This window comes from Carassius auratus, chromosome 43, assembly GCF_003368295.1.
Source record: "Carassius auratus strain Wakin chromosome 43, ASM336829v1, whole genome shotgun sequence".
In the NCBI taxonomy this organism is placed as follows: Eukaryota; Metazoa; Chordata; class Actinopteri; order Cypriniformes; family Cyprinidae; genus Carassius; species Carassius auratus.
The window spans coordinates 9,639,677-9,665,304 of record NC_039285.1 but is presented as its reverse complement, the minus strand read 5'-3'; the positions used below and the strand labels follow the sequence as shown (position 1 = coordinate 9,665,304).

The following is a 25,628-nucleotide window of genomic DNA, read 5'->3' as shown; positions in this document are numbered from 1 at the left end:
GAGTCGATCAGTCTATGGCACTGCTCAGGTGTTATGAGAGCACAGTTTGCTCTGATAGTGACCTTCAGCTCTTCTGCATTGTTGGGTCTGACATATCGCATCTTCCTCTTCACAATAACCCATAGATTTTCGATGGGGTTATGGTCAGGCAAGTTTGCTGGCCAATTAAGAACAGGGATACCATGGTCCTTAAACCAGGTACTGGTGGCTTTGGCACTGTGTGCAGGTGCCAAGTCCTGTTAGAAAATGAAATTTGCATCTCCATAAAGTTGGTCAGCAGCAGGAAGCATGAAGTGCTCTAAAATGTCCTGGTGTACACCTTGGACCTTAGAAAACACAGTGGACCCACACCAGCAGATGACATGGCACCGCAAACTATCACTGACTGTGGAAACTTTACACTGGACCTCAAGCAACGTGGATTGTGTGCCTCTCCTCTCTTCCTCCAGACTCTGGGACCCTGATATCCAAAGGAAATGGAAAATTTACTTTCATCAGAGAACATAACTTGGGACCACTCAGCAACAGTCCAGTCCTTTTTGTCTTTAGATGCTTCCGACGCTGTCTGTTGTTCAAGAGTGGCTTGACACAAGAAATGCAACAGCTGAAACCCATGTCTTGCATTCGTCTGTGCATAGTGGTTCTTGAAGCACCGACTCCAGCTGCAGTCCACTCTTTGTGAATCTCCCCCACATTTTTTAATGGGTTTTGTTTCACAATCCTCTCCAGGGTGCAGTTATCTCTATTGCTTGTACACTTTTTTTCTACCACATCTTTTCCTTCCATTGCCTCTTTATTAATGTGCTTGGACACAGAGATCTGTGAACAACCAGCCTGTTTTGCAATGACCTTTTGTGTCTTCCACTACTTGTGCAAGGTGTCAATGGTCGTCTTTTGGACAACTGTCAAGTCAGCAGTCTTCCCCATGATTGTGTAGCCTACAGAACTAGACTGAGAGACCATTTAAAAGCATTGCAGGTGTTTTGAGTTAATTAGCTGATTAGAGTGTGGCACCAGGTGTCTTCAATATTGAACCTTTTCACAATATTCTAATTTTCTGAGATACTGAATTTGGGATTTTCCTTGGTTGTCAGTTATAAACATCAAAATTAAAAGAAATAATCATTTGAAATATATCAGTCTGTGTGTAATGAATTTATATAATATACAAGTTTCACTTTTTGAATGGAATTACCGAAATAAATCAACTTTTTGATGATAATCTAATTATATGACCATCACCTGTACAATATAAACAAAATATTTTATTTTGGATTTGCTTAATCATGATTAATCATTTGAAAGCACTAATATAAATCTCTCATTTTATCAATAGATAGCAAGTTAGTTTAAAATGGTTTCAAACAACCATAAAACAATTGTTGCACTGTTACAAAGTCAGCTATACTACTCATTTGCAGCATTAACTGTTATAAGCACATTTAGTCCCTGCTAAATGTAAAAACTTTTATGGGAAGCAAAAAAAATTACAGTGTTATTACAGCTATGAGGAGAGGATTTCACAGTGGGTGAGGCACCTTACCATATATGGTGAAATTTTTTAAATTGTTGAGCATTGCATTATATGTAATTTTACTGTAAAATAATGTGGAAATTGGAAGTAAAAATATGAATTACCATATAATTTGCAGTGAAATACTGACATTTACAGATGTTCATATAAGACACATCACATATATGATTGTACTTTAAATAATTTTGTTTCTTGTTTTTTATTAGTAGTAGTGCACATTAACATTTTGCTATTTCATGCTTATTGCAATATTTTAGTGTCATGTTTCTTACACTGATTGTGTGTTGTTTTGTGTGTTTGACTCTATTTACAATTGACTATATGTACTAGAACAAAAGGTACAACAGCGGTCACTAGGGCAGTACCTTTGAAAGTACCCCTAAAGAGTGCTTAGTTCATAAAATGTGCATTTTACTACCTAAAATGTACATACTGTATTACTGCCTAAATGGTACATTTAAGTATCTTTAGTTTAAGTAGTGAACATTTCCACTTTTTTTCTGAGAGTTTATTTGTTGTGTTTTATGAACAGGCCACTGATTATGAACTGATGAGCTCTGTATTATTATGGTGGTTATCAGTAGAATTTAATGTACAAAGTAAATTTGGCAATTCATGTAGTTAAGTATATTAACATTGTATCATGTTTTGGAATATACAATAATAATGGAATACCACATTTTTAATCCACTGTCCCTCATAAATTTAACAGGATATTGTTAAGCAACCCAAACATTTAAATCACCATCCTCCACAAGAGAAGATTCTTAAGTATGTGCCCTCATATGTTTTAAATTTCAGGTCCTTGTTAAAAGACGTGCCAACCGTCATAGCTGTTGTGGATGTTGTGTTTGTACTTTTATTCCACCTTTTTTCATTAAGTCAAAACTATACATGTTTATCGTCAAAAGCAGCGGTGTGTATTCGATAAAATGTAGTGCAGTCTTCATCCATCTCTTGTTTAATCTTTATAGGGTGTACATTGTTTATTTAGTTGTGCTGACAAAACCTGTCATAAAATTTCAAAGCACAATCTGTCGGACAGGGAGCACTTGGTTCACCAACTGTTTTTTAATTAAAACCAGAGGAAGAACTATTTAGTCCCTTACACAAACACAGGACTTTCCTCTAACCAGTTCATATTCCCAAAGCAATTGGTTTGAAAAATGAGCAGATTTTGCTGTTTGGTCTCAGGAACAGCAGGGGATTTGGAGGACTAACGAAGCTGCATGCTGTGTCAACACCAAACATTCTCTGCTGTCAGTGTAATCTCATTCACCATGGGAAAACAGCATGGCAATTCACTATGACATGAATGAGAGTGGGACATGGTCAAAACGGGGCAACAGGATCTCAAATGAAACCATGAGCTGAGGGTTCCCTTGGTAACTTGATTTGAAATTAATTTAAAAGGTACACGTGAACTTAAAAACAAAAATTATAAATGTACAGCATGGAAAAAAATTTATTAACATCCTTTTATGATTTTTCTAAATAATTATGTGTTGGCTCCCATTTTGTTTTTATTATTATTTTCTTGAGTATTATCTACAGATACTGAAAAACTGGAAATTACCTGGTAGAGGTAATTTCTATATTTTTTATTTAAAAAATGACAGATAATACTGCCGCTCCCCCCGACTAAAGATTTTTCTAGCCACATTTATATAAATTTAAATACTTATATACGTAAACACCCTATTCTGTGCTCAAGCACACACATACAGCTTGCTGCAAAGCAACTGCAAAAATAAATAACTATGAATGTGTTGGGGAAAAAGGCAAGGAGATATTTTAATTGTCTATTACTAAACTAGTGTTTTCTGAGTCATCTCAGCAGTACAGTGATGCACCTCCAGAGAGAAATGCGTCTGTCATACGGATTTCATAACCAGAGAGTATTTATTTGATTTGAATGGGTTTGTTTAAAAGTAGAAATTTCAAGCTTTCTATAGACATATTTCTCACAACTGTGAGGCAAGCAGTCTATATATGCTGAGTTTCAGTTCGTTTTTGTGTAGCACTTTAGTTTAGCCCTATATTTTATAGTAAATATACATATAATGCAATGTTGAACTATTTTTTTTTTTTTTATCATTATATATGGGGTCACTAAGATTTTTTGTTTTTGAAAGATGTCTATTATGCTCACTAAGGCAGCATTTAATTTATCAAAATACAGTAAAAAAGCTAACATTGAGAAATATTATCACAACACTTTTCTTTATATATTTTAATATGTAATTTATTCTTGTGATGGCAAAGCTACATTTTCATTACTCTGGTCTTTAGTATCAGATGATCATTCAGAAATCATTTTAACATCCTGATTTACAACTCAAACAAAATTTCTTATTTCTGTTAAAACTGTTAAAAAAGTCTTGACACTTTTGATAAAATTCCTTTGCTGAAAAAAGTATTTATTTATTTATAAAAAAACAACAACTTACAAATCCCAAAATTAAAATAAGCATCTATCTATATCTATCTGTTCATCTCAAAATATCCCAAACAAATGACAGAAACACCAGACTGCAATCCTCCTCTCAAGACAGCTGGTCAGTGAATTTCACGTGTATGAATGTGTAATTCTGATACATGCATATAAAACCGCAGAGTTTTTCGGAAGAGAAGCTGGATGCTATAATCTAGACTGAGATTTGACTTAGCTGGAGGCTTGACTGATAATGCTGGACTACGCTGATTTTACAGACACAACTGGAGGAGTAAAGAGAGCAGAAAGTCATGCTTGGATATAAGCACATCAAGCCTTAGAACAGAATTGGGATCTCTCATAAACGGCCACATTTTGTTTAACCCCTACACCTCTATGTGCTTTGCTAAAGTTATGGCTGTGTCCGAAGGCTGAAAAAAAAAACACTGATATCATTAACATGTTATTTTTATATCTGGTGTTTCAAAATAATTAAGACATTAAACTTAACTTTGCATTCTTAGCCTTTGATACAAGATGATAAATTATGGGCAAAATGGGATTCACTGAGGTTCTTCTAACATCAATAAGGCCTGTTGTATTAGGATCTATAATATGTTAATAAAATGTTTCTGCTTTGCAATTTCCCAAATTCGCTCAGGAAGTAAAGAAAAAGAAATCCAAGGGTAGATATCCTACAGGATCACAGGAGGAGACTATGTGGGAGGGGTTGGTGTTAAAACGACCAGACATTTTTCCACAGTAAGATCTCGTAAAAAAAATCTCAGTGCTTTTAGCAACATTGCTCCCCCTGGCCATGGGAGCAGAAGACCAGAGATGTCAAGAGGGATAATGCTCAACACAAATGCAAATAAACTCACAATATCAGATGTAATTTTCAGGGACAAATGCAAAAATCAGACATAAAGGTGTTAAAGGGTTACTCCACCCCAAAATGAACATTTTGTCATTATCCATGTCATTCCAAATCCTTAAAAGCTTTGTTCATCTTCGGGACCACAATTTAAGATATTTTGGATGACTATCCAGTTCCAGAAAAGTATGAAAGACATCGTAAGAAGTCCATCTGCCATCAGTGGTTCAACCGTAACGTTATGAAGCGACTAGAATACTTTTTGTACTCGAAGAAAACAAAAATAATGACTTTAATCAACAATTTGTCTCCTCTGTGTCTCTCAGAATTTTTTTCTTTTAATGACGGAAAAACGGTTGGCGCGCCCAACATATAATATTATATTTATATTATATAATATTTATATTATACATAAAAATAATATTATATTTAATTAGCATACAAAAAATTATTTTGCATTGCATTCCTTACATTTTTGGATTGTTTGTGTGCTGCTGTGCACCCCTGTGTTTAATAAGCAGCGTGTACGCACAGTGTTGACCCGCCAATACTAACACGCTCTTTAAATAACAAAGGAAAAATGTTGGACGGGAAAATGCGAACAGCACCAGACTGAAACTAGCAAACACACTTGCACTGCGCCTTACGTCGCATTGCGCCGGGTCTATTATAGGGCACTAAGTTTGTCAATTTTACATTATGTAATGCTTATCACTGTAAAAATGTGTACACAAGTTTACTTCCTTTGCAAAATTTGCACTCATATATATTGAGTAAAACTCAGACAATAAAGTAAATAAAATCTGTGAGTTTATACAATTTTCTTTAACAAGGTAACACTGGAAAACCACAATTCTATTCAGAATGTGTTTCACTTGCAACATGCAAGCAAGCATGTAAACAGGTTGTTATCCTTTTAAGATAATATGCCCACTCAATAAAATGAATAGCTACATGAACACAGACCTCAATACTTGGTACACCACACACAATGACAGTGACAATCAGTGAATAGCGTTTGGGTCATTTTGAGTAGAAAATAAACTCCAGGTGTCACAAAACAGTAATGTTACTACTATAAACAGCAACTAACAACTAACAACAAAAGGAACCATAAAACAGTCTACATTTTTATTTATTCATGCCCCATTGCATGATGGGAAATATGGGATCATAACTTTGATATTTACTTAAAAAATCCCTGTAAACATTCCCACATTCCATTCCTGTAAACGGTTCCAAGTAAAATATACTTTTATATTTTAGTTTTAGTTTTTTTAAGTATTTTAGTTTTTTAACTTTAATTTCTACTTATACATTTAAATAAAATAAATAAAAATGAAACCTTAAGTAGCTTATTGAATTAAACGTGAAAATTTGTTTGTAAAATTTACTTAACTGATGCTATCTTTATTTACAAGTTCAAAAAATCTCTTTTTACAGTGCATGCTGCCTGCATTCAGTTCATATTCTCCAAAATAATCTTAGACTGTGTTCCGAAGACAAATGAAGCTTTTACGGGTTTGGAACGACATGGGGGTAAGTGATTAATGACAACATTTTCTTTCTGGGATGGAGTATCATTTTAAGACTCTCAAAATGTGTTCAGTCTTATTCACCTGGATAAACACTGCAAAAACAGTTCATAACCTTAAAGACCCCGTGTGGAATACATGGACATTTCAGAAATAAAGGCAGTGTGTGTCTATCAGGGGAATATGAGAGGTCAATCCAGTCATTCTTTGGGGTGTAAAACCTGAGGTTAACTGGTCACTATGCAACCTCCTCTACAAGAACAAGCGCTTCAGCTCACCAGCTGTGGGACTACAGTGTAATAGATTACATCACTATGATTTATGGCACATGTGGAGGAGTCAGAGAAACTATGGAACATGAGATCATTTGGAGGGTATCCAAGAAGAGTTCTCAATAAGAACACAAGTCAATTGGTTTCCACCACAGAAAATGATGGAACACCAGTGGGACAATAAATGAATGTGCTGAAAAAGTTAAGAGAACATCTAACGACACACATGCTGTAATTTAGAGCTTTTTAAGGAAATGGCATCTGTAATTGGGAAATAAAGAAGAAGTAAATAATTATCTGGAAGGGTCTTGGACCATTGTCAAATTAATGAAACTTTATATTAGGGCTGCACAATTAACTAAATATCTTATCACGATTAAAATTATGAATGAGACAATTATGTAATCATTCAAAGTGGCAATTAATCGTTCAAAGTCCAACTATGTTATTCTGCAAGATTAAGATATGTATTTTTCTCTTTACATTATTTTAAGGTTTTTTCCCATTCTCTTAGTTTTAGTATAACATTATAATACTATTCATATTTGCATATAATTTAAAGAAGAGATCAATCCGATGTATATTTGACATTTGAGGCTTAATACTATAGAAAAGCACTGAAGGTTTTTCAGTTAGTGTTTTCAGCTTGTTTATTTTCATATAAAAATACAGTTGCATCAAACAATGGTATAAACATCATACATCGTAAATTGTGATAATCATAATTACAATTTCAAGAGAATAATCGACAATTATGATTTTTTTTTCATAATTGTGCAGCCCTACTTTATATGGATAAAACAGGTAAAAAAAAAAAAAAGAAAGAAGCTGAAACAGGATTCCAGAGTTGTTTCTTGAAACCATATTCAGGGCTCGCAAAATCGCTGTTTTCCAGTCTACCAAAAAGTATCACCACCCTGCCTGACGGGCTATCTTAAAGGGACAATAAGTAACTTTTTAGGTATTTTATTATCTAAAATCAATATTTTTATTCATAAATATGCCCTCAATGGTGTACAAATACCTATGCCAATGTTTAAACTAATCCTTGTAAATGAAGAATTTATTATCTTTATATACATGGGACGGGTAGGTCGACGGAGGCTTCCATGTAGTTCCGCCATCTTGCAAAACTATAATAGCAGAGAGGGACAAAAAGTACTAAGCCAACGCGTTTCCACAGCGCGTTTTCGGTCAGAGCCAGAAACGCAGGTGCAGAGCAGTGAGAGGCGCTTGAAACTGCACCAGCAAGTTTAAAAGTCTGGATTGCATTCTTATTATGTACCATACATATGCCGCGCCACAGGAGAAGAAAACATCGTCGCCGAAACAGTCAAAAATAGAACGTAAAAGGAAACGTGACCGTAGATTACAGAAAACAAGAGTTAATGTCGGGGAAGCTTTTTCTAGGTGGAAAGAGCTAATGCTTGATAAAGATTTCAAAAGAGACACTGAAGTGGCCAGTTTTCTTCTCGACAGGTAAGTCAGTGTTACAGTCTATATTATAATATTTTTTTTATATCTAACAATGCATATAATTCAGAAAATATAACGAATAAATTAGACATAACTACTAATTACAATATTTCATGTTTTCCACAGTCAGTAATTCATACTGTAACATTCGTTTGTTAGTTGTCATGTTGCAGTTTGTTTGAAATAACACACCTGTTCACCTGAAGGAAAACTCGACGAAGTGCTATTAGAAGACATCCTGTCAAAGCTTTTTGGTACATATCGCCTACCGTAGATGCAACGCGCATTTGAAAAAGCGAGGCACTGGCGAGCAAAATTAGTTTGAATGCAAAATACAATTTCACCACTAGATGGGAGTAATTCCTGCTTAGTGTCCCTTTAAATAGTGATCTTGATTTCCTAATTTGCTTTGCGTTGTTCACTCGTGAGTTCACATTGATTCTTGCGTCTGAATAAACAAAATATCTCAAAATAATTGTCTCCGCAAGTATTCTCATAAACACAGCAGGTTATGTCTAAAGTGAACATGTACAGTGGAGAAAGAAATTTCATCATTATATTGGATCTTTGCATTCGCTCTTAAAGGTGCAGCAGTCAATAAATACCTGCTGTTCCATTAGTGCCACCTGCTGTCAGAGAGTGACATTTGCGTCTCATTCACAAAATTAAGACCATGTTGCTTTTGCTTTAAATTTTGAAATTATACAATCTAAATAACATGTATTAAGCACCTTTTTTGGATAGTAATTCAAATGCAGCGTTTGCCTCTGATTTTAAATAGAGCACGGACAAAGCTTTTGTTTATATGAAGAGATTTCTTTTAATTGTATAATTTTTTTTTTGATTTGGGATTTTTTTTTTTCAAGTTAGTTTTATTTTTTAACATTTCAATTTCACAAAGAAATATGTATGGAGCCAAAAGAAAACATACAGAGTCCTTTCCGACTCTGTATGTTTATTAGGAAGGTTGTAGAACTTAAATTCATAATTTGTTAGTTTATTGGAGGGACAGAAAACGACACAGCAACTCTTCGGCGTGATTGTCCCGTTTATTTAAATTTTGTGTGTGCATTTGTAAATTTTGTGCGCATTTGTGTATCCTGTGTGTGTATTTATGAATCATGCGTGTGCATGTATGAATCCTGTGTGTGCATATGTGAATGTAGTGTGTGAATTTATCTTTATTGATACTCTTTTGGCTCCATAAATATGCAGCATTTTATCAAAAAAAAAAAAGAAATATAGGAAAACCTTTTAATTTAGAATTTGACTCAAAACTCATTTTGTATCATGTAATCTGTATCCTGGATTTTATTGTATTGTAAGTTTAGTGAATCGTTAAATGCCTATATGACATCAGTTTTTGCTAATCATTCTGATTTGTCCACAGTAAAGTTCAACCAATGTCTTTTTTTTAATCAGGCTAGTTAAATTAATTTTGGGCTACCAAAACCTGAAGAATGCCTGCCCGAAGGACTACCAGGGACTTTGAAAATTTGCAAGCCCTGGTATTACATAATCAGTTAATTAATATTTTATGTCTGTATTTCAGTTTTCAAAATAGCACATGGATTTCCTATTTAAGTTGTATTCTGCTGTGGCATAACTCCAGGTGGTTCGCTGCTGCAGATGTTCATTAGATGAAAGGTAAAACATGCCGTTTACAACTGATCTTGTAAGCTGACGCTTGTTCCATATGTCTTCAATTGCCTCTGAAATCCCTCTAGCCAATTCTCAAAATTATTTTTCTTCCCTCCAAAACAATCATAAACAGGGCCACACAGACATCATTGTGTCTCAGTTTAGATTTCTTTTTGGACTGCTTTCTGCTGCTGACTGAAACTTCTCATGGACATCAATGATTTGCTTGGTGGGAAAAAGGCAGAAAAGAACCTAAAATTTCACACAATTATATAAGTTGTATAAAACCTATGATTAATGCAAATCTCAAACCTTTGGGATGTGGAAGAAAGTCAATGACACAAGGAAAATTAACGGTATCAAAAGTGATGCATACAACACATGCTCAAAAGAATATTTCAAATAAAAAATATCCAAATGATCCAAATCTGTTGTAGCTCCCAAATATGGCCTGCCAGACACTTCACAGCAGGATAGTCTTTAAAATGAGGCTGAGCAGGCATAAAAGATGACAGGATTTTCATTTTTGGGTTAACTGTGCTTTTAAATGCTTCAAATCACATTTCATAAGGTATTTTAAAAGACACTGAATCTAATACTTCAAAGGCCAGGTGAGTTATTTAAGCACAAAATGTAAGGGCTTATGAGACAGAACTGAAAAGGATCTTTATAATTCTATCAACTTCAAACTATAAAATAAAGCTTTGATCAGTGTGGTGTAACAAAGATAGGAGTGAATAATGAGATATGAGTGAACCATTTCATGCATGTTCAGTACTATATTGTCTATCACCCACTGAAATCAATCAGTCAATCAATAAATGAATACATTTAAATTACATTTTGATGGCTGTTTGATCATTAGGGTCACACAACATTATCATAAGGTACTTATGAAAAGGACCCTAGAAATGAAGTACGAGAATAAAAATGTTTTTACTCTGCATATTGTATGAATTTTTATAAAAATAAAAGATAATATTTAAGAAGTACAATTACATGGTTTTCAATTTAATAAAGAAAAAGTTCTCACAACTAAACAAGTTGACATTTCTTCAAGACTAATGATGGACGATGCACATTATTTCACAAAAAAATTAATAAAAAAAAATATAATAATAATTAAGTATTAGCATAAAGCAAACAGAAATCTTTTACTTTCCAAATTATTAATTACATCTCAATTCCAAATGTTAGACAAACAATGAAGCCAGTGAGTTCCATTTCCATTGTTCTATGTTAATGGAGTTGTATTGGACTATTTTAGGTCTATGTATTGCTGAGGGTACATCTAATATTCTACATGTTGGCAGGCAAAGAAGTGCACTGAAATATCCTTTTTTGGTTGATTTACACCATCTCAGATGCCGTGGTCTCTCAGGACCCAAGAAAAACATTACAACTTGCCAATCATAAGATTATCCCGAAAGAGCAACCAGCTGGAGACTTGCCTCAACTGCTGGGTCTGATGTTTTCAGTCTTACTGTCTCGAGCAGGTGGTTGTAATTAAGTCAGCATAATGTGGCCACTAGCTGGCAAAAGAACATGCCCAGACACAAGCCCAGATTCATACTTTCATGAAACTCTCCTTCTTTGACCTGCATGAGGACTTAAGTCGCGATTCAAAGCCCAAAAATGCAGCACCAACTCAGAATTAACACCATGTAACCCTCAGTACTGAACGATCCTGTGCTCTCCATCAACAAAAATGCAAGCTGGCACATTCAAATTATGTTAAAATAATCAGTAACATGCAAATTATGCTCACACAAAGCATTAACTACCTTTGAAGGGTGCTCAGTCGTCTCCTCCAGCAGTTTCCAAAATACAAGCAGAGATTAGAAGAGGAAGAGATTAGACTTCATGGTCTATTTCATCCATTCTCCAGCCTAATCAGTGGGGAATGATATCACTGCCCTAAATATTTCCCCAGAAGCTTGAATGGAGAAACGTGTAGTTTCCTCATTAATGACCACACAATGAGACAATCCACCACCTTCATGTGATCACGTTATCTCATGATTAAAGAAGGCAGTTTTCTTCATGGCCCTGCAATGAACCGAGAAAGCTGACTGACAATCGCTGTCTTGCAGAATGATGCCTGGGGCTTCACAATGTGCTCCCTAAAAGCCACAAGATGACTTTAACTGTAGTGACCCAACAAATCTGTTGAAAGCCACATATGGGTAAAGAAGCCTGGTTGAAACATTTATAGCATCTCATAAAAAAATCATGAGGAGTAAAAAAAAAAAAATACAGAACATGTGAACTTAATCCACTATGAATCACCAGGCATATATAGTGTCATCTGATGTGGCAGACTTGTAGGAGGAAGTTCTCTAATACATTAAGAGGAACTGCAGAAATGTGCTGGATGTATTGTACCTAGCATGAACTGACATACAAATGTTTTTGTCAGTGAAGTTGTGGTTTTGTCACTTTAACTGAAAGCATTGTGGTTAGTCTAGCTGACAGGAATGTTTATTTTTACACAACCGGTTACATGTTAGGACAGAATTAGTTTTGTGGCATGTTTTTGGTTGTTTGTCCTATATGCACCTATCAATCATCTGCAGGTGTGCAAGGGTAATTGTTGATTGAACCTAATAGGCTAAATTACAAATATACAGTATTGTTCAAAATAATAGCAGTACAATGTGACTAACCAGAATAATCAAGGTTTTTCGTATATTTTTTTATTGCTACGTGGCAAACAAGTTACCAGTAGGTTCAGTAGATTCTCAGAAAACAAACAAGACCCAGCATTCATGATATGCACGCTCTTAAGGCTGTGCAATTGGGCAATTAGTTGAATTAGTTGAAAGGGGTGTGTTCAAAAAAATAGCAGCGTGGCATTCAATCACTGAGGTCATCAATTTTGTGAAGAAATAGGTGTGAATCAGGTGGCCCCTATTTAAGGATGAAGCCAACACTTGTTGAACATGCATTTGAAAGCTGAGGAAAATGGGTCGTTCAAGACATTGTTCAGAAGAACAGCGTACTTTGATTAAAAAGTTGATTAGAGAGGGGAAAACCTATAAAGAGGTGCAAAAAATGATAGGCTGTTCAGCTAAAATGATCTCCAATGCCTTAAAATGGAGAGCAAAACCAGAGAGACGTGGAAGAAAACGGAAGACAACCATCAAAATGGATAGAAGAATAACCAGAATGGCAAAGGCTCAGCCAATGATCACCTCCAGGATGATCAAAGACAGTCTGGAGTTACCTGTAAGTACTGTGACAGTTAGAAGACGTCTGTGTGAAGCTAATCTATTTTCAAGAATCCCCCGCAAAGTCCCTCTGTTAAAAAAAAGGCATGTGCAGAAGAGGTTACAATTTGCCAAAGAACACATCAACTGGCCTAAAGAGAAATGGAGGAACATTTTGTGGACCGATGAGAGTAAAATTGTTCTTTTTGGGTCCAAGGGCCACAGGCAGTTTGTGAGACGACCCCCAAACTCTGAATTCAAGCCACAGTACACAGTGAAGACAGTGAAGCATGGAGGTGCAAGCATCATGATATGGGCATGTTTCTCCTACTATGGTGTTGGGCCTATTTATCGCATACCAGGGATCATGGATCAGTTTGCATATGTTAAAATACTTGAAGAGGTCATGTTGCCCTATGCTGAAGAGGACATGCCCTTGAAATGGTTGTTTCAACAAGACAATGACCCAAAACACACTAGTAAACGGGCAAAGTCTTGGTTCCAAACCAACAAAATTAATGTTATGGAGTGGCCAGCCCAATCTCCAGACCTTAATCCAATTGAGAACTTGTGGGGTGATAACAAAAATGCTGTTTCTGAAGCAAAACCAAGAAATGTGAATGAATTGTGGAATGTTGTTAAAGAATCATGGAGTGGAATAACAGCTGAGAGGTGCCACAAGTTGGTTGACTCCATGCCACACAGATGTCAAGCAGTTTTAAAAAACTGTGGTCATACAACTAAATATTAGTTTAGTGATTCACAGGATTGCTAAATCCCAGAAGAAAAAAAAATGTTTGTACAAAATAGTTTTGAGTTTGTACAAGCAAAGGTAGACACTGCTATTTTTTTGAACACACCCCTTTCAACTAATTGCCCAATTGCACAGCCTCAAGAGCGTGCATATCATGAATGCTGGGTCTTGTTTGTTTTCTGAGAATCTACTGAACCTACTGGTAACTTGTTTGCCACGTAGCAATAAAAAATATACTAAAAACCTTGATTATTCTGGTTAGTCACATTGTACTGCTATTATTTTGAACAATACTGTATTACAAAATTGAAATTTTACCTAAAGTAAAGGTTCTGGATAAGTCTGGCCAGACTGTGAAGGAAAAGCATTCCATAAGTCTCCAGCATGCATGTGAACCCCTTCAGTACAAATCATTCAAGTCTGCACTTCATGAAGATAGTTAAGAAGAGAATGTCCAGAGTCTATAGAGCTGGAATCATGTTTAACATTTTTTTTATCAATAATTCCCATATTGCACTACCATTTAAGGGTTTGGGGCCTTTATTTTATTTTATTCAGTAAGGATTTATTACATTTGTCAAAAGTGACAGACATCATGCATAACATTACAAAAGATTTATATTCAAATAAATGCTGTTCTTCTGGGCTTTTTCGTCATCAAAGAATATACAATTTTAAAATATATTAAAATAGAAAACTGTTGACTGACTTTGAACTGTAGTGTAGTTTTGATTATCATTCTAAAATGTGGAAAATAGTCGTAAGATTATGACTTTGTGTGTAAAAACGTTTGATTCATAATGTGTACTTGCACATAAAATATACTTAGCAGTTCACATTGTGTGTCTGCATTACTCTTTTTTCATTAAACTTGTATTGTTAGCTGTTTTTGACACCAGCCTAATGTACTGTGAAATTTAAGACAAAATGAATAAAAACATAAATAAATTTGAATGCAGAAACATTTGGCTTCTGCAGAAGCATATTATGATGCACTAATGCATAATGCATAAAATCTGTGAATCAAGTGAATAATGGAGATAAAATCTAGGGGGAAAAAACACATAACACATTTATGTCCAAATGGTTCATGCTGTAATACTCATCATGTTTGTATTGTAAGGAAAGCTTATCTCAGCATATTGAGAAAAAAAAGTGCTTAGACCAAAGTATCATACTTTTTTGCAATTAAACCATATACAGTTACATTTCAGGGAAATACTTTACCTCTAAACTTCATTCAGCTTCAGCTATATAAATTACAGGTCATCAGTACAATGACCAGAATTCAAGCCTTGATCCTAAACAGAACAGTCTTTTTAATAAATATCTTCACAGAGGAAAGACCTAAAACACACAAACCTAATGGACTTGAGCAAGCTGTGCTCATTTCACTCTCCTGCGAGTGTTTGTTTGTGTAAATGCATGCTAATATCCTTGCATGTGTGGGTGGTATTGAAAGACAGAACAACGTGTTTCTTGATCATCTCAAAACACCACAAAACAGTAGTGAGCACATCTTAACACCACTGAACACAGAAAGAGACTAAAATCGACCAAACACTTTCCACAAAGGAATGTCTGTGTGTAGAGTAATGGCTTTTGAGTTTGCTATGTGCACTTGAGTGACCGCAGAACTGTTACCAAAACCCAAAACCCAGAAGAAGGGGGAAACAGAGGTGGGGAGTACAGGGGAAAAGTCTGGGGAATAAACTTCTACTGGAATGTATAAGAAGAAAGGAGAAAAGATCAGAAGCACACAAATATGCCTGAGTCAGGACTAGTGAGGAGTTTAACTGTGTCAAAGGCAGAAACAGGCCTTTCCTATAGACAGTGTGAGCTCATAAAAAGAGAAACAACTGTCTGTTTTCAGACTGTACAAATGTCATAAAAAGAGCAACTCAGATCAACAGAGCTCTTTTACTCAACAGCTGAGGATACACAAGGATAACTGTGTGAACCTCTATAGCAAACAGCCCATGGTTTTAATAATGGTTCTTATTTTACAGAAACCTTCAATTTACCAAAACCTTAAAGGGATACAGTAGTTCTCCCAAAAACAAGAATGTTATGTTATGTTTATCTGCTTACCGCCAGGGCATCCAAGATGTACAGTAGGTGACTTCGTTTCTTTAGTAGAACACAAACCAAGATTTTTAACTCAAACCGTTGCAGTCTGTCAGTCATATAATGGAAGTGAATGGGAATCATGGCTTTGATAGTCAAAAAAACATACACAAACAAAACTAAATTAAACCCTAAGGCTCATGACGATACACAGATGTGTCTGTCACTGATGTGATGCGTCTTCTTCTTCTTGCTTTATGGTGGAGATTTATGAGTGCATTACCGCCACCTATCTCTCAAACGGACCACTGAAACTCTATCTACAATCTCAATTAGGAGTGTCAATGGTCAGTCTGAGAGATAAGTGGTGTTAATGCACTTATAAGTCTGCGATCCGATTCTGATAAATACTGTTCAGTTTTTTGCACAGATCAATCATTTTGTGTCTTTACACATCAGTGTATCTTCACGAGCCGCAGGTTTTAATTTGTTTATGTTTGTGTATGTTTTTTTTCACTCTCAAAGCTGTGATTCCCATTCACTTCCATTATATGACTGACATACTGCAGCAGTTAAAAATCTTTGTTTGGTTTAAATTGGAGAAATAAAGTCACCTACTGTACATCTTGGATACCCTGGTGGTAAGCAGATAAAAATCTTTTTTTTTTTTTTTTTTTTTTTGAACTATCCCTTTGATTTCAGCTAAATGCAGTGTTATTATGACAAAGAAATTATAATTCTAAATTAGGGGTGTGCCGGTTTCAGAATTGGTGATGACGGTTATGACGCGAGTCAAATGTGACGGTGCATAACATAACCGTCGGGGGGTTTGGGGGGGGGGATAGCGTGTTTCATTTTGTTTCATATTGTCTCGCCACCATGCTAGTGGATCTGCCGTAGAGTCAATTGGTTGATCTTGGAGATACCGGGTTAACTCCATGTCAGCGCGCGCTCTGATCGGTAAAGGGGCAGAGATTTCAGACCTCCGTTTATTAAGGAGATCTGTAACAAAACTCATCATCCGCGCCAAAGTTTTTTGAGCAAATTTCAAAGCCGCACCCGCCCGCCATCCGCTGATTGTTTTGCCATCTATGCTTTGCTGATGCGAGCCGCAAAAAAAAAAAAAAAAAAGGCATTGTCTGTTCTAGAAAGGATGCAGCAAAGATATTTAATGCTAGAGTATGAGGCATAGGCCTACGCAGAGTTTCATTTACAATAGTTCACAGTGCAGTGCAAGTGAACGCGGCGCGCTGGTGCTTCCATGTCACGGTTATCATTGTCTGCTATATTTGCTTTTTATTTATTAAAATACATGCAATTGGTTGATGAAACATCTATTAAAATTAAGATAACATTTGTTCAAAACGAAATTAGTTTTTTAAGAAAGGTTTTCTACAAAGCAAAATTTAATGAAGTGGTAAATATCATGTCTGACGATTTACAAAACTTCATTAAGTGGTAAAAACCATGTCTCCCGATATATTGCGCATCTGATGATCCTATCTAAAAAATGAAAATAATTTTTGATAAAAAATGTTTGTAAAAAATATTTTAGTGACACGGTTTTGGCGGTTATATACTAACCGTCACACCCCTAATTCTAATGTAAAATGAATGTGAGATACTACAGGTAAAACTATTAAGTGTTTGTTCCCTTACCATATACAGTGAGATACTGTATTACATTTGACAGGACCATAGATGTTATTTTACTGTAACTTACTGATAATTTGTTTTGAATTACCATATTCCAAATACCATAATTTATAGTAAAATCTATTTTATATTCAAATTTAGCAGTAAAATGCTGATAAAATATATTTTTTGCAAACAGTGTTTTCTCAATGTGATGTCATTGTGTGTATTTTTATGTAAAGTTTAATAAAGTTTATTAACATATTGCCAATCAAATCAATTGAAACATACACAACATACATTTTTTTGAAAATAAGCTTTGAGATTTTATAGTTAATTGAAACAGCTAGCAAATGTGGCAGTTATATATATAAAAATATATATATATCCCTCCTCATTCCTCTCTCAAAAAAAATAAATAATAATTAATAAAATCAAGCCCACTTGATGTCTACTGCTTCAGCTAATCTACAGGCTCTTAAAAATAAGCCACCTTAATCGCTGAATTTAAAAACCAGGCCTTAAGGAGGCATTGACTTATCCTGCTTAATCACTGTCCCTGTAGCAAAATTTCTATCTGTTACTAAAATCCAGATATTTAGGGAACACACCATCAAAACAGGGCTCCTTCCATATAAAACCTACACTTAAAGTGTAGTGTGGAAAAGTCTTTTGTAATACATCTAAAATCTGCATTTCATTTTGGGTAAAGATTAAATAATGAATGTGAGACCCTCAGCTATCTGTAGGACCCAGCTTATTATATGCTTACTTGCACCTCATTTTGTCCTGGCACACTAATATTGAAGGAAATTGCCTAAATAATAGATAAGCATTACACATAACACAAACAAGCAGTCTGTTTCCTCTTGATAAAGAGGTCTTGTCATTTACCAGGGTCAATGGACAGCTCTGTCTTGAATGAACTTTGGAGCCCTCAGCTGCATCCTCTGAAGTTTCTCAAAGACTTCCAGGACAAAAGCATCTTTGCCAGCACTGGCATAAAAAAAAAATCTATGTATTCACAATGGACATTCTACAGTGGCAGGTCATACTTGACAAGCCTCTTAATTTTTTTACACATACTGTATTCTTGATGGTACTTAATCTACACAGCTCCTTTGCAAATTTCATATGTCTCAGAGGCAATGAAGACCCAAAACCCATTACCGAGTGAAGCACCCCATGTCACACGCATTAGATGAGAGTCCTCCAGCAAATATGGGGGAAAAGCAATTTTCTTTTCAATGCAATAGATACTCTATCTCATTCCAGATCCTCTGCAGACTACAAACTGCCAGCTCGTGTAGTTCTGATGCCTGAAACTTGGAAGAAAGTGATGACTTGACCTCGTTTTCTCCCAGGGCCTTCGCTCTGCTGTCAATAAGGGCATTTCACTGGAGGCTGTATAAGAGCTCAGGGTGGAATGAATCACCTGCGCCGATTAGAGATTTGGGAACTGCAGATCAAACCAAGATCAAACCAGCCCTGACGACCAGTTCATTTGCCGCCATGTCAACTGATATTAATACTACAGCCTGTAGACAGGCCAATTGCTCTCAACAGGGACTTCCCGCCACAAAGAACCAAATATTCATTTCCAGCAGCTCAATGCTTTAGTGACTGAACGATTCCGTGTCTGCTCAAGCAGAACAAAACAGACTCCCATCTCCATAATGATGCCACATCAGTCCACTACTTTAGTTCTTGTTAGTTTGATACACTTCAAAACAATAAATCATGAAAAAAACATCAAGGTCCCTCTTTAACACCACCCTTAAACATAAGCAGATTGTATGAAAATGTACAAATGAATTCATACAAATTAGCCTAATTCAACAAAGCGTTATATATTAACATACTGCCACCACTTATATTATGCTGGTTCTTCTCACATATCTAACAATAGCTGAGAGGAATGTAAAGGTTAAGGCTCTAGACTTACCTCTGAGCCTGTGTTGAGACGTGTGAGTGAAGTCTTTGAGTGCTTCTGACATCAGCATTTAGCTAAACTACAAAGCCACCCGAGGCTGGCTTTAATGGATCCCTCAGAGCCAATATCTTCATGCACAAGTGCCTGACTAATTGAAAACTGGTCTGAGTTTGAATCGTGGAACAAGTGCAGCAAACCTTTATGTCAGACTACAAAAATAAGATACAGAAATAGGTGGACAAATGCACCAAAACCCACTAATGGAGTTACAGAACACAGTGCTGAAGTTAGACAGTTGGAATGTAAGATTTAAGACATGTTTACTTCCAAATCATTCCATAACCATTTGAGAATGGCAGGGCTTTTTTAAATAATAACCTTTGTCTCAAAGATATACAGCACAATTTTCAATAAGAAAGGTTTTCAAGTTCTTCTCAATAACACCTGATTCGATTTGATTGCATGACATATCTGGTTACAGTATACCCCCATATTTTATGTAGTTTGACAGCTGTGAAGATCATGTATAGGCTGGGAAAAAAAATCTTCTAATATCACTGGTTAAGTGCATTTAAAAATTTAAAGATTTCTGAAATGCAGGACACATTAACCTAAACCAGCACTGTTTGTGCTGCTTCTGGAATATGGCCAAAGATAATACTCATACTCATAAGCGGAGGGTGAACTCCAGGGTAAGGCTAAAAGCCGGCAAATGTATTCAACATCATAAAAAGTCTTTTTAGACAAGAACCAGACATGGGTGTCATGTAGGGTAAATATTTTTTTTTTTTAATTGGAACGAATCTGTATTTAATGAGATTACAATTTAATAATAACGTCAGAAATGTATAATTATATAATGTTTTACTTTCCATGATTATTCAAACAGCGAATAAATTATAGGCTATATTGAGAGTGACATTATCACTACCAGTGATCTATCGCGAGTTTAAGAACGCTCCAAAAAAACAAAAAAATATATATTGTTATAATCTGTAGCTGTACAAATAAATCTCTCACTTATACATCCGCGCTTTGTTGTTCATGATGACGTAATTTAGAGTCCAGAATTCAGTCAGCGAACGCGCACGCGCTCAACAAAACTGATGAGTTTCAGCGAGGACCCGTCTGTTATGTCATTGCATTCCTAAACTCAACAAATCTCTCTGGGCTCATGCGCTATAGATATTAATTATTTTAACACCTGAATTAAACGTTGTCAAAAGTTATCAACCAACCATATTTCAAAGATGGATCTGTAATTTCTTTACAATTTAATACTACTTAGTCATAATATTATAAATGTAAATTATTGTTGTTATTGTAAATAACCTTTAACAGTTTGGTCAAACCCTTCTGAACAATTTATCTAAACAAACAAAAAAGCATATGATTCTTAAAATGTATGTGGTCATATCAGAGCCGGACTATAACTAACAGGGGGCACATACAACTGGCACAAAATGTCAGCTAATTTCCCGTATAAAGCGGAGAAAATCACAAACTAAACAGTATTACCACAATCAGGTCGCAACAAAAACAAAACAGATTGACAGATTGACAAGTACATGCTGTTAACGTTCTAATAGCCACACTTCACATTTAAGCTTACGTAAATGAAATAAATGCATAACTTACATTTAAAAAAGATGGTGCGTGTAGATTTGAAAATTCCACCTCATTAGCCCTAATCTCCGAGTTTGAGCCGACCAGTGTTTGCGTGATGGCCTTGCAAAAGCAGAACCGACGAGCCATTTTCTAATATCCACATTTAACGCGTTCAATAAAATGCCATGAAAAAACACAACAATATGCTTAAGATGTAATGATGCTTGAGATGCCGCAATGCAACTATCCAGAGATAGTACAGGTCTATTTGAATAAAAAATAAAAAAATAAACTGATATCAACTATATTTTCTATATTTTACTACATTCAACCATGAAAGATATATATATATATATATATCTTTTCATTTAAGACAGAACTATTTAGATATGGGCCAGATGCACTATTCCATAAACCTATGGTTAAGATTTGGAGACAAAATATAACACTATAATGATTTTTTCATATTTGCCATAAAATTACTAATTATATTCTATGGATTTAATGCATTCATTACATCTACTATCATATTACTGTAGCCATTGAAGTGCCATTGAATTTATAGCTACTATTAAGTGGATTTTCATTAAAAAAAACATTGATGTTTTATATTAAGATTTTAGGGCCATAGGCTGTTATATGTTGTTTTTAGATAAACTGCTCAGAGACCAACCAGGTGGACAGAGGTTATGTACATGTCATCCAAGCACCTAATTCCTTGCCATTTCTATATCATTAACATTGCTAAATATTATTAAACTGGAAATAAATTAAAGATCCATCTTTGATTTTCAAAAGAATTCCAGGTTCATTTCACTCAGCCAATAATATTTCACGTAGTATTTTTATCGGTCAGTTGTGGAGGTCTGATTGGTTAAGCTTTATTTATAGTAGCCTACCTTTTAAAATAGTGTTAACAAAGTAGCCTATTTTACAGAGAGATCCATAGTTGCAAAGAAAATATCTAAATACAAGAGATATAGTAAAACAAAGTAGCTACAATAACCATTTTATGTTAAAACAAAATTACAACAATAAAAAAATCAAGGAAAGGCCCTGCACAAATCTGTTTTGAGACTACTTTTTAAAAGTGCATAATGATAACCTTTGACAACGTTTAATTCAGGTGCGAAAATAATTAATATCTATAGCGCATGAGCACAGAGAGATTTGAGGGTGCACAGGACATAGTCTGAGCGAGAGGAGAGACACGTTTTAAGTGCACGCACTCTTTCCGGGTGAGAGCAGCGTATATATGAGCGCACGTCCAGTTTTGTGCTAGCCATGCTGTATGAAAACATGGACGTAGTGTCCGTGACATCACCCGTAGATTTCTGAAGAGCGTTATTTGAAGCTTAAAGTTTGCAGAGGAAGCTGTCGCCATCTTGGCCGCGGTGAATTTAGCCAGGATGCCGAGGTCACACCTCTACTCTTTTTTGCACCAGGCTGTAAAAATTTTTTTTTTTTTTTTTTTTTTTCGCTGTAAAGTTGGGCATTTTAACATGGGGAGTCTATGGGATTGGCTCCCTTTTGCAGCCAGTCTCCAGCGACCAGCCGATGAATTACAGTTTTATTCACTTCCGTGTTGGCTTCACGAAAGAGAGTGGGAGGTTGATGCCAAGGGGCAAGGAATTCGACCGGAAGTTGAAGTCGGGTGGGGGCTGCCATCTTTTAGCAGAACTTCACTTGCGTTAGCATTCCCATTGACTCCCATTCATTTTGGCGTCACTTTGACAGCGAATAACTTTACATCTGAGGCGTTTAAAGACTCCGTTTGTCCATTATTTATTTCTAAAGATACACGACAATGTATAAAGGACTCCATTACCTTCTATGTTACATTATGGCCCCGTATAAACAGTTTTTGTAAAAAATAGGCTAACGATTGCGTCATAACCACTCGGCTCTCTGTCGCATTACCGTACAGACAGGTGGAGAAGCTCGCAGGCAATTAACTTAATACGGCGTACTGGCGTTACATTTTAAAATACGATACAAAATAATTAATCAGAATACTTACTCCTGCTCATTTACGACAAAGAACTCCCCGCTCAAGCTCGCCGTCTCTGCAAGATTAACGAGGGCAGTTTGCACGCACAGCTACTAGAAGATTTACATCTGGCAGACAGGTTGCTGACGTCGTCAAGCTTCGTTTGAGTCTGCGCGTCAGAAACGTAAGTGCTAAAAAACGCTAAAACTGGGCTTCATTTGTCTCAATTGAGTTCCAATGGGGTCGCTGTGTCCATTTTTTTTACTGTCTATGGTTGATGCTCGGTGCTAGCAAAGGAAATCCGCGCGCTAGCGGAGAGATTGTATTCATGTGCTTTCGCACTACTATAATGCATTCTCGACAGTTGTTTGTAAAATAATTCCATAATATTCACTTTGTTAGCAACAGACGTAATAGATTATATTTGTTTGTGCAGGGGCATTTTTTTCCAATTAAGTGGCATTTTTGCCTCAAGTCCCCTTGGCCAGGGGAAGGCTAAGCCTTACACACTCTCCGCCTATGCTCATACATGGTTTTGGTTTCAGGAAAACCACCATAATTTATGTCTAATGGAAAACCATTGTTTCAAAGCCTGAAGAATTTCACTCTTTATTAAAGGGGATGTCAAGGGTTAAATAATTTTATGATTAAATAGATAGATAGATAGATAGATAGATAGATAGATAGATAGATAGATAGATAGATAGATAGATAGGACTAGCTCCATCTGCGTCTGGTGGGGACAGACTACTTATGACGGGACCTCTTGGACAACACACGGACAACTCCAGCTGTCACACCCCGTGGGAAAACCGCCAGCTTGATGCCTCTTCATCCCACCCAGACTTTCCCCGAGCTTTACTCAACTAATTAGATTGAACAGAAACCGCCGGATGGTGACACGCGCCGTCATCGTTGAAATACGAGCGAGTTTAGCGTAAGGAAATTGTTTGTTTGTGGGGTGAGAGACGCGCGGCGTTAGCTGCATACATAAACGACTGGTTTCAATTCCGAGTGTTCTATACCTTCAAGCTTCTCGAAACTATTTGTTAGGCTTTGCTCAAATTACATTTACGCGTAAATGCCTCGCATCTCAATAAGGAATCTCTGTGATTTATCGCTACTAAACAATAACGTTACGCGTTTTGAGTGTTTATCTGTTTAGTTCTACCCTGCTTTAGTGATAACCACATATGACAGACTTTAAAAATGAAACACGATGTTTTTCTAGCTGATCTTAATTAAATGAGTAGATAAAGAGAGCTTCGTACCTCACTGACCAGCCATCATAAGTTTGTATTCACGTAAACACCAGCGGAGTTTAGTTTACCGAGAATCTCACCTCAAAAGCCCAATAGTGTCCTGAGTTCCAGAGATGGTCAAGTGTGATGGTCGTCTAGGTGAATGAATGCCGACTGAGAAACTGGTGGACCTGTAGATCTGCTCCGAATCCAGAAAAACACAACGAGCTTCAAGCGTCAGCTAATAAATTCCAGAGACCCCCAAACTGCTGCCGTGATCTCGCGTCCGTCTCGCGCGCTGCTGGAAGCCAGAGCAGACCCTTTCTACAGTTCAGCCTGGAGGGAAGGACACTCTCTGCTACAACTTCAACGCCCAGTTTACTTCTTTCACTCTGTTCCGTTCTGCTGCTGTTAATCAATGCTATTAGAAATGATATATTAGTGGTGTTTGGTGCATCCAGGGATTCTCTCTGACTCCTCCCAGAGCACCAATTTAGCGCGTTGCGCTTTCAACTCCTGGGCGGAGATTTAATGGTCAAATTGTTTTCACTTCCCTGGCCCCCCTCAACACCACCACAGATGGCGAGGCAGATAAGAAAAGTATCATGATCCCTTTGTCTACATGCCCACAAAGGTCGTGACACTGACATTCCCAGTGGCATACATGATATCCCACCGCAATTCACATCTAGACCACAACCTCAGTCATAACTTAACCCTCTACAACACATGTATTAAGGGAAGCCTCGCAAAGGGGTAGTATAAGTATAAAGTCTATTTTGATGAATGGTTGTACATTTTTATTGGGGGGAGTTGTTTTAAATGTTATAATTTGTTGACCATTATTTCTTTTGTTTAATGAATTGCTGTACTGTTTAAAATTGCCTAGTTTAATGGAATGTTCCACTGTGACAACTTGCCCCAAAGGGTCAATGTGTGTTAAATTATAAGGATTTTTTTCATGTGCACTTGAAAAAGGTTCTTCATCACTGGAATTGTAATATAACATAAATAGCAACATATCTTTATAGTTGATTCTTGGTGTGAACCGGCCTTGGAAGGTTCTTTGGGGAACCCAAAATGGGTCTTCAGTGGCATTGCTGCAAAACCCCCCTTTTCGAACCTTTATTTTTAATAAACTGACTTTGAAAACCGACCCTGAGAAATATTAACTCAAATAAAAAATAATAACAGCTAGCCCTGGCCTCCACTATATGTAAATCCTTACTGAGTTGGTACACACACCATTTCTTCAAAGAGAATGCATCTCTTAAAGTCTATGTTGTTTAAATGTATTGGACCTGTGACATGTGACACTCCATCTCTGAGATGTCTCTGTGTGTGTGTGTGTGTGTGTGTGTGTGTGTATGTCATTGGATGTTATAGAAATGTCAGCTCTCTGGTCTTGGTGTCGTGATTTGAGCA

General features: G+C 36.2%; 1 protein-coding gene across 1 annotated transcript in view; it reads right to left on the bottom strand.

Annotated features, from left to right (window-relative positions):
- The window catches only part of LOC113061652 (tetraspanin-18-like), a 45,573-nt gene extending 20,864 nt beyond the window's left edge, over positions 1–24,709 (bottom strand). Inside the window, exon 1 of the mRNA XM_026230961.1 lies at positions 24,305–24,709. The gene's annotated coding sequence lies outside the window, so the exon portion shown is untranslated. The remainder of the gene's footprint in view (positions 1–24,304) is intronic.
- Between the last annotated feature and the right edge of the window lie 919 nt (positions 24,710–25,628).